This window comes from Staurois parvus, unplaced genomic scaffold (assembly GCF_062004578.1).
Source record: "Staurois parvus isolate SC_StPar_1 unplaced genomic scaffold, SC_StPar_1.0 ptg000938l, whole genome shotgun sequence".
Classification (NCBI taxonomy): domain Eukaryota; kingdom Metazoa; phylum Chordata; class Amphibia; order Anura; family Ranidae; genus Staurois; species Staurois parvus.
Window position 1 is genome coordinate 405019 of NW_028318734.1, and position 15478 is coordinate 420496.

The 15478-nt window shown below is 42.6% G+C and overlaps 1 pseudogene; it reads right to left on the reverse strand.

Moving 5' to 3' along the window:
* Positions 1-4395: 4395 nt before the first annotated feature.
* LOC149441888 (sodium channel protein type 8 subunit alpha-like) overlaps positions 4396-15478 on the reverse strand; it is a 50204-nt pseudogene continuing 39121 nt past the window's right edge.

Consider the following 15478-nt stretch of genomic DNA (forward strand, 5'->3'; position numbering starts at 1 on the left):
GGTCAGACTCTGCAAATTAAAAAATATTGGGTAGGAGGTTGTTCAAGCGCTGTTTGCTGTTGGATGATAGTTTGCTGGGCTGTGGAGATTGGTTGTTGGTTTTATCTTCCACATTGGTTATGTCCTTATCTCCTACCTGGTTAGAGATAATGCTCTCAAACCAATCAGTTTCTTAATTTTGCTAGCCCTGAACCCTATGAATACGTGCATCGCACAAAACAATTCAAGGGGGGGGGGGCAGCAGCAGCAGGACACCTAACCACCGCTGGTGGACACTTTGGAAACATATATGGTCAGTAAACTTTTTGTTCAAAATCTTTTATGTACCCCACACCAACCAACTCTGAATAAAGGTATCTTAAGCAGTATCACGCTATGTGGTCTCTTATTGGGCACTCTGTGTGAGTGCTATCATTCGCAGTGCCCATCTGGAGGATTCAGGACCCTGGTGGTGATACCTGGTAGCAGTTTCTGATGACCTTACTTCTGTGGAACCGGAATGGTGATCTGGGGGTAATCTGATCTGGGATCTGATGATCGTTCTATGGCCTGGTGACACAGGATTACATATTGTGTATGTTAAACGCACATCTGGTGAGTGCGTTTTTTCACCTATTTGTGTGGTTCACACCTATTATCACACCTTGGATCAGGAAGTCCACTCACCTGGAATAAGGATCTCCCCATGATCCGCACCATTATATTGAACTTTTATATTTACAGATCACCATCAGAGTGAAATCACGCATGTGTGAATTCGCACTAATATATCGTGTGTATAAACTGTGTTTTAATATTTAGCGCTGCACCATTCTATTTGATATATATAAAAACTTGGCTTTTCACAGCTTAAAGATACTTGTATGAAGGTTAGCCGAATGTTGCATAGAAGTGGTCAGTACTTATTGCACACTGGAATGAGAATAGACCACTCATAATCCTATTTGTTTTTAAAAAATGATAATACACCAGGTGTATTATCACCTGGTGTATTTAAAAAATAGAAAATAAATGAGATGACAATGGCGTACACCAGAAGCTATTTTGTTTGTCATATTTTCCATATTTACAAAAGTCAATTAAAATATTTTACAGCATTTATAATACCCTCTTAAAGTTGAACCACACTTTTCAGCTTTTTGTGCTGTTTACAACGTAGCCTGTACACATGTATGGAGTTGATCTGTAATACATCCTATTTCAGCTGTAAATGGAGAGAAATAAATAGAAACACGCTATGAAGTTAGAAACTGTTCCTCCTTCAGATTTTCCTTCATTTAATGCTCACCTATGTCACTGCATTTGGAGTTGACTAGGAAGGGTTTCTCTTGGCACAGAGGTATGGCTGGAAGGGTTTCTCTTGGCACAGAGGTATGGCTGGAAGGGTTTCTCTTGGCACAGAGGTATGGCTGGAAGGGTTTCTCTTGGCACAGAGGTATGGCTGGAAGGGTTTCTCTTGGCACAGAGGTATGGCTGGAAGGGTTTCTCTTGGCACAGAGGTATGGCTGGAAGGGTTTCTCTTGGCACAGAGGTATGGCTGGAAGGGTTTCTCTTGGCACAGAGGTATGGCTGGAAGGGTTTCTCTTGGCACAGAGGTATGGCTGGAAGGGTTTCTCTTGGCACAGAGGTATGGCTGGAAGGGTTTCTCTTGGCACAGAGGTATGGCTGGAAGGGTTTCTCTTGGCACAGAGGTATGGCTGGAAGGGTTTCTCTTGGCACAGAGGTATGGCTGGAAGGGTTTCTCTTGGCACAGAGGTATGGCTGGAAGGGTTTCTCTTGGCACAGAGGTATGGCTGGAAGGGTTTCTCTTGGCACAGAGGTATGGCTGGAAGGGTTTCTCTTGGCACAGAGGTATGGCTGGAAGGGTTTCTCTTGGCACAGAGGTATGGCTGGAAGGGTTTCTCTTGGCACAGAGGTATGGCTGGAAGGGTTTCTCTTGGCACAGAGGTATGGCTGGAAGGGTTTCTCTTGGCACAGAGGTATGGCTGGAAGGGTTTCTCTTGGCACAGAGGTATGGCTGGAAGGGTTTCTCTTGGCACAGAGGTATGGCTGGAAGGGTTTCTCTTGGCACAGAGGTATGGCTGGAAGGGTTTCTCTTGGCACAGAGGTATGGCTGGAAGGGTTTCTCTTGGCACAGAGGTATGGCTGGAAGGGTTTCTCTTGGCACAGAGGTATGGCTGGAAGGGTTTCTCTTGGCACAGAGGTATGGCTGGAAGGGTTTCTCTTGGCACAGAGGTATGGCTGGAAGGGTTTCTCTTGGCACAGAGGTATGGCTGGAAGGGTTTCTCTTGGCACAGAGGTATGGCTGGAAGGGTTTCTCTTGGCACAGAGGTATGGCTGGAAGGGTTTCTCTTGGCACAGAGGTATGGCTGGAAGGGTTTCTCTTGGCACAGAGGTATGGCTGGAAGGGTTTCTCTTGGCACAGAGGTATGGCTGGAAGGGTTTGTCTTGGCACAGAGGTATGGCTGGAAGGGTTTGTCTTGGCACAGAGGTATGGCTGGAAGGGTTTGTCTTGGCACAGAGGTATGGCTGGAAGGGTTTGTCTTGGCACAGAGGTACGGCTGGAAGGGTTTGTCTTGGCACAGAGGTACGGCTGGAAGTGTAAAGTGGGTTTCAACAGAAAATTGAGTAATGAACTAGTAACAAATGAGTGTACAGTATGATATTTCATGCATTGTGTCTTGGCAAGATATCTGGTAATTTGGTCTACACCAAAAACAGCTTTCTTCTTCAACCACATTTACATCACACGATTCCATAGCATTTTCAGCAGCATGAGCTAATAACATACAGAACACGGCAAGCTTTCATTGTTTTTGCATAATGTTCCTGCAGCAACAGCCAGGTCACACCATACTTAAAAATGAATATAAAAAAATAAAACGTTCTTAATTTTCTGGTCTCTAACATTCGTAGTGAATACTTTTTTGTAAAAAAAAAAAAACCTAAAATGAAATGGGAAAAAATGTTCCTCAGCGGTATGCTATTAAAGCGTCTTGGAACTCATCTCACAACGCATTGTTACACTTTAGGACCCTAAAACTCATTTTTTGAACTATACCTTTTTTTTTTTATTCTGACAATTGTCAAATTTTCCACTATAAATATGGTGGCAAATACATTTTTGTAAGCGAAAAAAAAACAAAAATTAAAAAAAAATACAACTCAAAATTGAGGACAAAGTGAAACATGCCATTTTAAAGTGCTAAGCTGTGAATTGTCCCGAGCGAAACAAAACCATTTTCTGAGAACAATGCCTATACAAAAGTATAAGCAGATTTAAAAAAAACACATCCCAGCGCCATGATCTTTACTGTCAATGAAAGGCTTTTCTAAATATTGCAGCTTCTGCTAAATATATGCCCTCTGTAGAATGAAGACTAAAAACATTGTACAGTACAAAAAGCAGAATGTCGTCAGCCCTAGATTTTGGTTTACAGTGACATAGAATATTAGAAGCAATTTTTTTTTCTACTTTTTTATAGTACCCCAGTAAAGGAAACCTTAAGCAGAACTAGTTGTTTTTTTAAATTTTGTTTGTAATGTGCAAAAGTGATATTTTTAAAGAATCATTAATAAACACACATCTTTGTCTTGCTTTAATTCCTAACCATGACGTGTAAAAGTGTGTGAAGATTTGGTAAATATTGGTGAAGGGTATATATTAAGTTGCCTCCAGATAGTGTTCAGTATTCAGTGGAGTGCCTCAAACTTACAGCTATCCCACTGCAGTGGACAGAACTGACGTTTTTGTGTTTTTTATTCTTCATGCATGATTCCTGATCACAGCGTGCCATCATACAAGTCATTTCTATGCATTGAACAAGTGCAATTTATTTTTTTTATTTTTTTTTTTTTTTTTCTTTTTGAAATTGGCCATTCAGCCAGAAAAGCAACCCAATTTTCCCATCTCCTGAATCACATGAAGCCCATGTAGAAAAATTATGCAGGTATATCCAAATTGTGGCATGGGCTTAATGTTGTGTTTTTTTTTTTTTTTTTTCCCAGATTTGTCTCTTGCTACTTGACTAAAGTAACATTGCGAATAGTTTTTGCTTGAATAATCACATCCCTAAAGTGGTGTTTTTTTTTCTTTTTTTCTTCAGAATATGAGAAAATAAACTCCATCTGGCTGCCCTGGAATTGGACTCTTCCTTGCAGCTCTGGCCATTTCTCCTAAGTTGCATTGGTTGATGGGAGACATGCAGTACAACTTCCTTGTTTTTGTTCTTTAACCAGGTGGTGATTCGCTGCCTTAAAATGCAACCATGTCCTAATAAGCAGATTATTTAATATTTATCATCAGATAAGTGTCTCCATAGCTGATCTGCATTGATGTCATTATTAAATTTGTAAACAATCCTTTTCTTGCAAATGAGAATTAACTTTTTTTTTTCAACACTTGGATTCCCTGACAGTTTTTTGTCTTTTTGCTCTATCATCGCTTCTTGTATTTTCTTTTTTTCCTTTTCAGGTTTAGTTACACTGGTATATGATGGTAGCGATGCTGTAGAAGGGGTGCCTTCTTTTCTGTCCATATTCCACTATTTTAGTTGAAGGTTTTCTACAAACAAAACCTTGTTTTGTTAAATGGCGTCTGTAGGCCTGCTGTATAACCACAGCTGATACGTCGTCCTGCTCACCCTGAGCATAGTGGTGATGGACTCATTTACACTTTTGAAAGCTACAAAGCGCTCTTCCATTTGCTGCCGCAACATATCTAGCTCCCCGCTCTCTCAAAGTACACGTTTAGTAAAGGCCAAGAGGATATCTAAACAATGGATTCTGTCACCACTCACCATAGGCAAATCCATGGCAATACGTTCAATAGTGTTTGGCTTAGGAACTCTCAATGGATGCTCCAAGGCATCAGCAAAATCTGAGAGTTTACTGAACTGGATAAATTGGGTGGCATCGGGATCAAATTTCTCCCTTATTTCATAGAATGTTTCCAAGTCATCCTCACTTAGAGGATCTGCGCTCTCTTCTGTGGTAACACTAAAATGTTCCAGGATTATAGCAATATACATGTTCTCCACTATGGGAGAGGAGATGATGATATAGCTGACAAAGAAGATTCCTATAGATGGGTTTCCACAATCACCTTGCATTGGACTTCCTGGGTTCTCCTTCTTAGGATCACAGTCTGGGGGGCGGTTTAAGACTGGTAATAACAAGCCATCCCAGCCAGAAGAGGTAGTGATCTGAAATAAACCGTGCTATTGCCAAAAGTCTCAAAGTTGAACATGTCGTCTAGCCCAGCTTCTTTCTTTTATGTAAGCAAAGTTGTGCCAGTTTATGGAGCTGAGGAGCGGAGAACATTTTCTTCACTTCTCATCACAGGACACACCCTTCTGTCATTCACTTTTACAGAGATGGCCAATTTATGAAGGTGAGATCTGAAGAGCTCACTGACCATCTCCGTAAAATATCTCCGTCCCAGAGCTGGAGAATATGGGTGAGCAGCTGCTGTGATGTGAGGTAGATGGCTTCTTCCTTCCTAATATCAGCACCAGCGGGGTTAAAGGATCAGTTCACCTTTTTGGAACATGTTCCATGTTCCTCCTGTTTTTTAGGGTGGAATATGTAACATGTTCCTATAGCTGCAGCCACGCCTGCCACCCCTCCCTTTTGCAGATTGTACAGGGAAACGTCTCCCCGTATTATCTGTCCAATTTGAAAACCGTGCAGCCGTACGGTGCTCCGCCCACATTGCCGCGTCATTCATGGACTTCCGTGAATAAAATGAACTACGAGTTCTGACAGCCCTAGTGGCTGTGCGCTCGTAGTTTTTTCAATGAACTACCACGGCTCTGGAGCACCATGGTAGTTCATTGAAGCTTGTCGGAATATCTGCTTCGCCATACACCCCATTCAGTCCTGTACATCCCATATGGCAAGCAGATATTCTGACAAGTCTGCAGGAGACCTGCCAGGCACCTTTTGGACAAAAACTATAAATGCATGTTAACACAACCTGTGCCAAAATGTACATTAAAGCACTCAAATGTGTGTTTAAAAAAGCGTCAAAATGCACATTAAGAAACCCATGCCAAAATGCGTCTTAAAATAATACAGCAGGTTAAAAAGCAGAAAAATGCACGTAAATGCCAAAATGCTCAATAAAAAGGAGCCAAAATACAAATGTACCCCTGGTTCACATCAGTGTTCCTGCAAGCCGAGTTTTTTTTTTTTTTTTTTTTTTTTTTTTTGCACGGGCATGAGAGCCCATTAATTTGAATGGACTCCCGTGCCCCGGGAAACGCAGGGTTCCTGCATTTCTTCTGAAAATGCAGCCCACACCTGAACCTCTGATCCCAGTACGGTTGAGATCTCCAGTGCGGGCGGCGTGTCATTAGAAATAATGGCACCTGCCCACGGGTTCACATTCCTCTGTGCGGGTGGTGCGGCTGCATGGATTTTTGTGCGGATCCGTAGCTGCACCACCCACCCACAGGAATGGGGACCCGTGGGCGGATGCCATAATACACATTTTACCCTGGTTCACATCCGCGTTCCTGCGGTTTTTGCGTGGGCACGAGAGCCTATTTATTTGGACTCCCGTGCCCCACATTCCTCCTGTGCGGGTGGTGCGGCTGCGCTGATTTTTGTTTGAATCCGCAGCTGCACCACGCGCCTTAGGCTAGGTTCACATCTATGTGGGCGGTGTGGCTGTGGAGCCGCACAAAAATTCTTTGCTTAATAAACGTACAACTTTGATGCAATCATCCAAGAAGGACGCAGCAAGTTTAGTAACAATCCTAAGGTATGAAGGGGTGGAAGAATGTTGTCTGTCTGGCACACATTTTGACAATTGGTTTGGATATTGATGAGATCCTTTCCTCTCTGGGGTCAGATCACCAGCACAGGATAGTTCTGTCATTGGAGGAAAGGTGAGGAGTTGTCTGTAGGAACCAATTTCCATGGTTCTTCTAATAGACAAAACCAAATGAGGTCCTCCATCCAATAGATGGATCTGGGGGTCAGTTATCCTATAAAGCATCCAAGAGGAAGTGCGGCACAAGAGTTAATCTGGGAAAGGGAGGAACTATAGCTCAGTATGAATAGCTAATGAGAGATGTCGTCTGAGTGGGAAGGGCTGGAGCTTGGGACACCTTCACATTTATTGGTTGGTATTGGTCATGTGATGAGTGGGCGGATAGAAAAGGTATTCAATCTGGGTGAAGAGAAGACAAACACTGTTAGACATTTGTGTGTTGGAAAGAAGAAGGGTTCTGGGGGAGGGAAAATATCAATCCAATGATGCTGAAGTGGTTTCTAGGGAAAAGCTTGATTCATAGAGGAGACTAGAGAGGGACAGATGACTTTTTTTTTCCCTCAGTATAGAGCGCAAAAAACTTGTATATCAGTCCAGGGAGCACAAACAAGTAGAGGTCTAGATCAGACAGAGCTTAGTCCAGGGAGATTTCTTTATTAGAGACAAAGTTCAGTCCATGGAAATCAGAAATAGGACAATTACCTTCTGAGGTTCTAGCAATAAGAGAAGATCCAGAAAGTCAAGTGTTGTGTAGGGAGTCGTTTAATATCCAAGTTTGATTATTGGAAAGGTTAGTGTGTGTATAGAGTTCTGTGGGCCAGGCCGGTAGTGTATAGAGTTCTATGGGCTGTTCAAAGCTCTTGGTGGGTGAGGTTTACATCTACAAAGGGAAATCCACGTTGTAAGGGGTTGGGAATGGAGGGATAGAAGATTCTTCTCAGCTGCTTTTGTATTTTGGAATAGAAATCTAGCAAAACCTTCAGTATAAAAGTGCACTCAGACTTGGATCAATATATAAATGTGGTATTCTTGGAAATAGACTATGTCCGGTCACTGACATTCAAGTGAAATGACACTCTGAAAGTTTTTTTAGTTTTGGTCTCAGGATGTTTCACTGCTATGTCTAATACTTTGTACCATCAGATACTACGCACCTCAGGGCACATGTCTGTTCTAATAAGTCAGTGTACCCTTAGTGTATCAGTTGTGGACCTCCTAGGCATCCTTCACACCCAAAGAATTTAATCATAGGGTAGTTGTACATACTGTCCCTCCACAGCTCGCAGGATACATTTCCCAAACCTTTTCAAGCATGTTCTCTAACACAGAAGAACAGTTTGTGGTGTCAGTTATGTTGTCCCATCAAGCATTGCAGGACTCTGATCCCCACAGGCATGTTTGTATTAGTTTTTTACTACAGCTGGAGTGCCCTAGTCTGGATACCTGTGGTTTGTCATACTGAAGGGGGTGCTTATTGCAGCAAACTATTGGGGGATTTAGTAAAGCTGGAGGTAGCCATATGTAGCAGCATTGTATCTCATCAAATCCCCTTCCTCCAGCTTGTTCAGTTAGGCTTTGGGAAGGAGATTGAAGCAGATTGCTTCCCATGCTCCACTGCTCGTGTGCGTGTGTGTCCCCGTCCGTGTGTGTGTGTGTCCCCGTCCGTGTGTGTGTGTCCCCGTCCGTGTGTGTGTGTCCCCGTCCGTGTGTGTGTGTCCCCGTCCGTGTGTGTGTGTCCCCGTCCGTGTGTGTGTGTCAGTCCGTGTGTGTGTGTGTCAGTCCGTGTGTGTGTGTGTGTGTGTGTGTGTGTGTGTCAGTCCGTGTGTGTGTGTGTGTGTGTGTGTGTCAGTCCGTGTGTGTGTGTCAGTCCGTGTGTGTGTGTGTGTGTGTGTCAGTCCGTGTGTGTGTGTGTGTGTGTGTGTGTGTGTGTGTGTGTCAGTCCGTGTGTGTGTGTGTGTGTGTGTGTGTGTGTGTGTGTGTGTGTGTGTGTCAGTCCGTGTGTGTGTGTGTCAGTCCGTGTGTGTGTGTGTCAGTCCGTGTGTGTGTGTGTGTGTGTCAGTCCGTGTGTGTGTGTGTGTGTCAGTCCGTGTGTGTGTGTGTGTGTGTGTGTGTGTGTGTCTGTCCGTGTGTGTGTCTGTCCGTGTGTGTGTGTGTGTCTGTCCGTGTGTGTGTGTGTCTGTCCGTGTGTGTGTGTGTCTGTCCGTGTGTGTGTGTGTCTGTCCGTGTGTGTGTGTGTCTGTCCGTGTGTGTGTGTGTCTGTCCGTGTGTGTGTGTGTCTGTCCGTGTGTGTGTGTGTCTGTCCGTGTGTGTGTGTGTCTGTCCGTGTGTGTGTCCGTGTGTGTGTGTGTCTGTCCGTGTGTGTGTCCGTGTGTGTCCTTTAAATGTTTGGTTTTTTTTCCAGTTAAGGTGCTCTGTCTAGAGATTCTTAATTCTAAAATGTAAAAATTTTTACTAGTTTTCTATAATGCAGCAACATCCACATATGACACCTAACATTTATTATAGATACATAGTGCTGTCAATTTATGCAGCGTCTTACAAATAAAATGCACATTCACAACCCGCAAGGGGTGTACTATCTAAGGTTCCTAACTTACATTCATGCATACACATACTAGGGACAATTAGGACAAGATCCAATGAACCTGCCAGCATGTCTTTGTAGTGTGGGAGGAAACCTGAGTACCTGGAGGAAACCCACACAAGGACATGCAAACTCCAGGCAGGTGGTGCCTAGGTTGGGATTCAAACAGAGTACTGCTAGGAGGAAGTGCTAATCATCTTAGCCACTGTGCTGCTCCTGATTTCTTTTTTTTTTTTTTTTCTTCCCCTTTCCTTATAAAGCTAACTCTAGCACACTGGTACTGACTAGTATTCCAATGTTTCTCTTTCTCTGTTTATTGTGACACTCAGAACTGACTGCGGTCCTCAGGGGAGCGTCAAACAAGGATGCAGTCCAATGTCCTCAACTGATGTCATTGGTTGTTAGGACACAGGCAGCTAGAAGGTCATGGTGCACAATGACAACCTCTGGCTTTGTATAACACCATTAATGGGAGGAATAGTACCCAATGTTTTCACTGATACTGGGCCTGGAACATTCTCTACCCCCACTGGTTACAATCCAGCCCTCCTGTTTTTTTTTTTTTTTTTTTTTTGAAGGACAGTAAACCAGCACTTTGTAAAAGTTTGGAGACCCCTGATCTAGTACAATACTCACCAGGAGGTGTTAGAAATGACAAGGAGCCCAGGGTATATTTTCCCTTTACATTAGCCAGTTGACCATACTAACATAAACCTCTGCAGGAAACATTCAACGGGGGTTTTTATGGTGATGAAACAGACGGTAAACTGTATATTCAAAGGAACACAGTCAATGTCCACTTAGAGCTTCTTGGGAATACAAAAGTTCATAAATACCTAATTTTGATATCTTTTTTTTTTTTTTTTTTTGTGGGAACTGAGACCCCTATCAAGTTCACAATAGTGTTCATGAAGGTAAAAATTGTCAGCCTAAAATTATCCATTACACCATTCGCCAAGGTTTATAAGCTGGCTGTGTGCAAGTGATAGGGGTGCCGATCCAGCTGTGTCCAGTATTGGCTGAAAGAGGCATTGGCCAACAATGTTGAGGACACAGCACAAGCATACAGTAAATAGGGGGGTGGGTGGTGTAGCATCAAACCATGTTCCTGCTGCCAGGATTACAACACTATTTGTAGAACACTTTTACATGATGGGGGGGAAGGGGCGGTGTCAAGGAATTTTTTCTAAACCTGCAGGAGCAAATTGGACCATGCTTTGCTGGGTTTTTTGCCTTCCTCAGGATCAGCTGTGGGTATAGGATTATAACCTTTTTCAGCCAGACTAACTATAACTAAAAGTAATGGGATTGAGAACTCATGGCACAAATGTTGCTCTCCACCTGACACCAATTTTTTGTAAAACTTGACAATGTTGCAAAAACTAAAACCAAGGGGTCTAGGCAATGAGAGACAGACATTTTAAGATGTTTAGAACTGGAAAGGTCGTGTTTTTTTTTTTTTTTTTTTTTTTTTTTTTTTTTTTTTTTGACACAACCACCTCCTGCTCAAAACTAGAGCCTCTTTAAATGCTAAGAATTTATGTGCTGGCTCTCATTACAACGAATAAATGGTTAATAAGTAGGCAACCAAGTTAAACCATATTACATTTTGGTACCAAAAAACAGCTGAGATGCAATAGAGCAAAAGGCACAGATTGCAAATGTAAAAATACCAGGAGGGGGGCCTTCATTCTTCTGTATACTTAAACCACGCCAAAATCTTGCTGGGCAGGTGGCCTCTCGACTGGTAAAGCAAAGCTATATAAAATATTTACATTTATTTTTAGTGTTTCAGTATAAGACAGTATGCAAAGGTACAAAGTAATAAAATACACATCTGCTTTACTTACCATGCTGTGAATCTTCAGTGTCCATTCTGAGATGACTCCCAACACTAGCCAGGTGATTGCAGCAGAGACTAGAAATGATTTTGCAGCAGCTCTTCATATGTAGGATTCACCCCAAGCCTGACCACATGCCCTTCAACCCACTGAGCAAGATATTTCTTGGTGTGTCCCATCTCATGCCACAGATGCCTCTGGACTTGGTTCCTGGAATGGAGAATTCTGGCCTTCACTAAATTCGGTCTTCGTATCCAAGAAAGTGTGTTTTTTTTTTTTTTTTTTTTTATCCTTACCTAGGACATGAGGCTTGTAAAATTCCCGGAGTACATCCAACATGCCTGTCTCCTAACAAAAGGTGACTTTAAAGAATATTATGTGATTTTCCATCTCCAGCTCTGATATTGGAGTTTCTCATGATCTGGAAGACACAAGACAGCACTTGATGAAGCTATATTACATGTCAGTTTTCTGGAGACATTTCCGCTTTCCACAGCAGGTGAGCATATTTTACAATGTCCATAGCAGAGCATCTCCTTGAACATTTGAGGTCCAATATGTCTCAGAACCTGACTGGCTTCAATAGTGAATTTCCTCCACTTTCCAGATGCAAAGGTGAGATCTTTTTTCATTTACCACCAAGCAAATCGCTAGATTTTTGATCAAATCAACAGTGTACTAAGATTTACTAAGACATTCTTACCTTCAAATAGGATATAGATTACCGTACTCCTAGTTAGGTTTCCTGAAAGCATTTCTGCTTTCCATGACCACTGAACGTATTTTAAAATGTCCATGGCAGAGCAACACTTGGGGGCATAGAGGGCCAACATGTCCTAAAACATTTGCGTGCCTGAGAGAACTTCCTTCCACTTTGTGCTAAGTTAAGATCCTTTTTGATTTGCCACCAAGCAAAGTCCCCATATACTGGAACACAATTCTGATTCTTTCCAAGGCAGGCACCCACTGCTAGCAGTGTATATTATGACACCAAAGGCTCACCCATCAATGCTTGGGGGCAGCAGCAATTGTTCCTCATTTTCCTAAGCTGCACAGTTCAGGAGCTGTGTATGGAGTGAACTCAAACATAGATGGTGCTTGAGCAACCTGGAGCCTTGGGAGTTCAAAATCTGCCACTTTTGATGACATTGCATTCAAAGTCCATTAGCAGAATATTGTCCAGCTTGGATGTCCTGATGGATCATTTCTATGCTCTGCATTCAAAGTCCATTAGCAGAATATTGTCCAGCTTGGATGTCCTGATGGATCAGTTCTATGCTCTGCATTCAAAGTCCATTAGCAGAATATTGTCCAGCTTGGATGTCCTGATGGATCAGTTCTATGCTCTGCATTCAAAGTCCATTAGCAGAATATTGTCCAGCTTGGATGTCCTGATGGATCAGTTCTATGCTCTGCATTCAAAGTCCATTAGCAGAATATTGTCCAGCTTGGATGTCCTGATGGATCAGTTCTATGCTCTGCATTCAAAGTCCATTAGCAGAATATTGTCCAGCTTGGATGTCCTGATGGATACGTTCTATGCTCTGCATTCAAAGTCCATTAGCAGAATATTGTCCAGCTTGGATGTCCTGATGGATCAGTTCTATGCTCTGCATTCAAAGTCCATTAGCAGAATATTGTCCAGCTTGGATGTCCTGATGGATACGTTCTATGCTCTGCATTCAAAGTCCATTAGCAGAATATTGTCCAGCTTGGATGTCCTGATGGATCAGTTCTATGCTCTGCATTCAAAGTCCATTAGCAGAATATTGTCCAGCTTGGATGTCCTGATGGATCAGTTCTATGCTCTGCATTCAAAGTCCATTAGCAGAATATTGTCCAGCTTGGATGTCCTGATGGATCAGTTCTATGCTCTGCATTGAAAGTCCATTAGCAGAATATTGTCCAGCTTGGATGTCCTGATGGATCAGTTCTATGCTCTGCATTCAAAGTCCATTAGCAGAATATTGTCCAGCTTGGATGTCCTGATGGATACGTTCTATGCTCTGCATTCAAAGTCCATTAGCAGAATATTGTCCAGCTTGGATGTCCTGATGGATCAGTTCTATGCTCTGCATTCAAAGTCCATTAGCAGAATATTGTCCAGCTTGGATGTCCTGATGGATACGTTCTATGCTCTGCATTGAAAGTCCATTAGCAGTATATTGTCCAGCTTGGATGTCCTGATCAGTTCTATGCTCTGCATTCAAAGTCCATTAGCAGAATATTGTCCAGCTTGGATGTCCTGATGGATCAGTTCTATGCTCTGCATTCAAAGTCCATTAGCAGAATATTGTCCAGCTTGGATGTCCTGATGGATCAGTTCTATGCTCTGCATTCAAAGTCCATTAGCAGAATATTGTCCAGCTTGGATGTCCTGATGGATCAGTTCTATGCTCTGCATTCAAAGTCCATTAGCAGAATATTGTCCAGCTTGGATGTCCTGATGGATCAGTTCTATGCTCTGCATTCAAAGTCCATTAGCAGAATATTGTCCAGCTTGGATGTCCTGATGGATCAGTTCTATGCTCTGCATTCAAAGTCCATTAGCAGAATATTGTCCAGCTTGGATGTCCTGATGGATCAGTTCTATGCTCTGCATTCAAAGTCCATTAGCAGAATATTGTCCAGCTTGGATGTCCTGATGGATCAGTTCTATGCTCTGCATTCAAAGTCCATTAGCAGAATATTGTCCAGCTTGGATGTCCTGATGGATCAGTTCTATGCTCTGCATTCAAAGTCCATTAGCAGAATATTGTCCAGCTTGGATGTCCTGATGGATACGTTCTATGCTCTGCATTCAAAGTCCATTAGCAGAATATTGTCCAGCTTGGATGTCCTGATGGATCAGTTCTATGCTCTGCATGAAGTCCAATGCACTTGCTACCTGTGTTTTTTTTACCATATCTTAATTTTTAAACCTGTAGAAACCTGTGTATTTGCATTTATCTGATTTTGGAAATGTAATGATAAACTTGTAAGAGGGTTGCAATTTAGCTAGGTGCTGCCCCGTACCAAAGGGATAGAGTTAACCTTAATTTCCGGGTTTTCTTCTTGGTGGGTTTCTTGGAGTCCAACCCACTAATCCTGGAGATAAAAAAAGGGTCAGTGATTTGGAAAAGATTAGGGATCTCTTGTTCTCCGGCTGCATGACACCTTGCAGCCCTTGCATTCACCAGCTGTGGACACTGACAACCATTGACTTTATCATTGATGGACTACACCTTTTTTGCAGGTATGCTAAGGCAGTACACAAGCCTGAGTTAGGGCCTAGGGACAATGTTCTCCATGCATGTGTACTTGTTTTGCACTAAGTAAAGTTAAACTTTATTTCATGTCTCGTCTGAAGCTATTAAAGGAGTGCAGTGTAAGTAACTGGCACAATTTTTATACCTGGTTGTTTACAGTTTTGGGTCACTAGATTCATTAGGATATGAAGGCATTACACGAAGTCATGGTGTGTAGTCACTTGAAGGGTTACCAAGTGTAACAGACGTGTACAGTCGCTCAGTCTTTTTGTTGGCATGTACCTGTTGGGGGAGGAATGGCCTCTAGAAGCAAAGGAAGATGCTGTTGGAACTCCTTTTTTTTTTTTTTTTTTTTTTTTTTTTTTTTTCACATGCGTTCTCTCACATAACAGGAATAGATCGGCACCACAGAGGTTCCCATCCTGTACAGAAGCTCAAGGTTTACGTTAAATTCATTGTAGAGCCCTGTTTATCTACATGGAGAGAGGGGGGCATGGTTAGCCTTGTTGTCCACCTGTCCAGCATTTTCCATTAATTGCAAGTCAACAGTGAAGGTGTACATATATATGGGGACCTGAGTTAACTGGGTGAGTTATTGTGCAAGTGTACACGGTGTAGATTCATCTGAGTGGAGGCTCCCCTTAAGGTTGAGTTTTCCCCATCGCATCCTCAGTCTTGTCCCAGGGCATGGATGTAAATGGCACTAAATTTAAATGTAAAAACATAATTCAGGTAGCGTTCCATTAATGTATCTATAGGTGATATTGGTAAAAGGGCAAAAATCCATATTTGTCTAGAGAATCTCCTTCCCCTTACTCTCCTCTTCCTTCAAATTTGGCTTGATGTTGCATGTCATCCTGACTAATTTGCAATCCTCCTACAGCTCATTTTTCGTAAATCTGAGTGGAGATTGGTGTTAAACCTCAGGTCCTGCAGGACATTGTTTGTTTTTTAAAGGGTCACTGTTTGATTATTTCGGCTGAGCCTTTCAGAGTGTCTAGCAGCTGTACACAATGACTGTTCTATC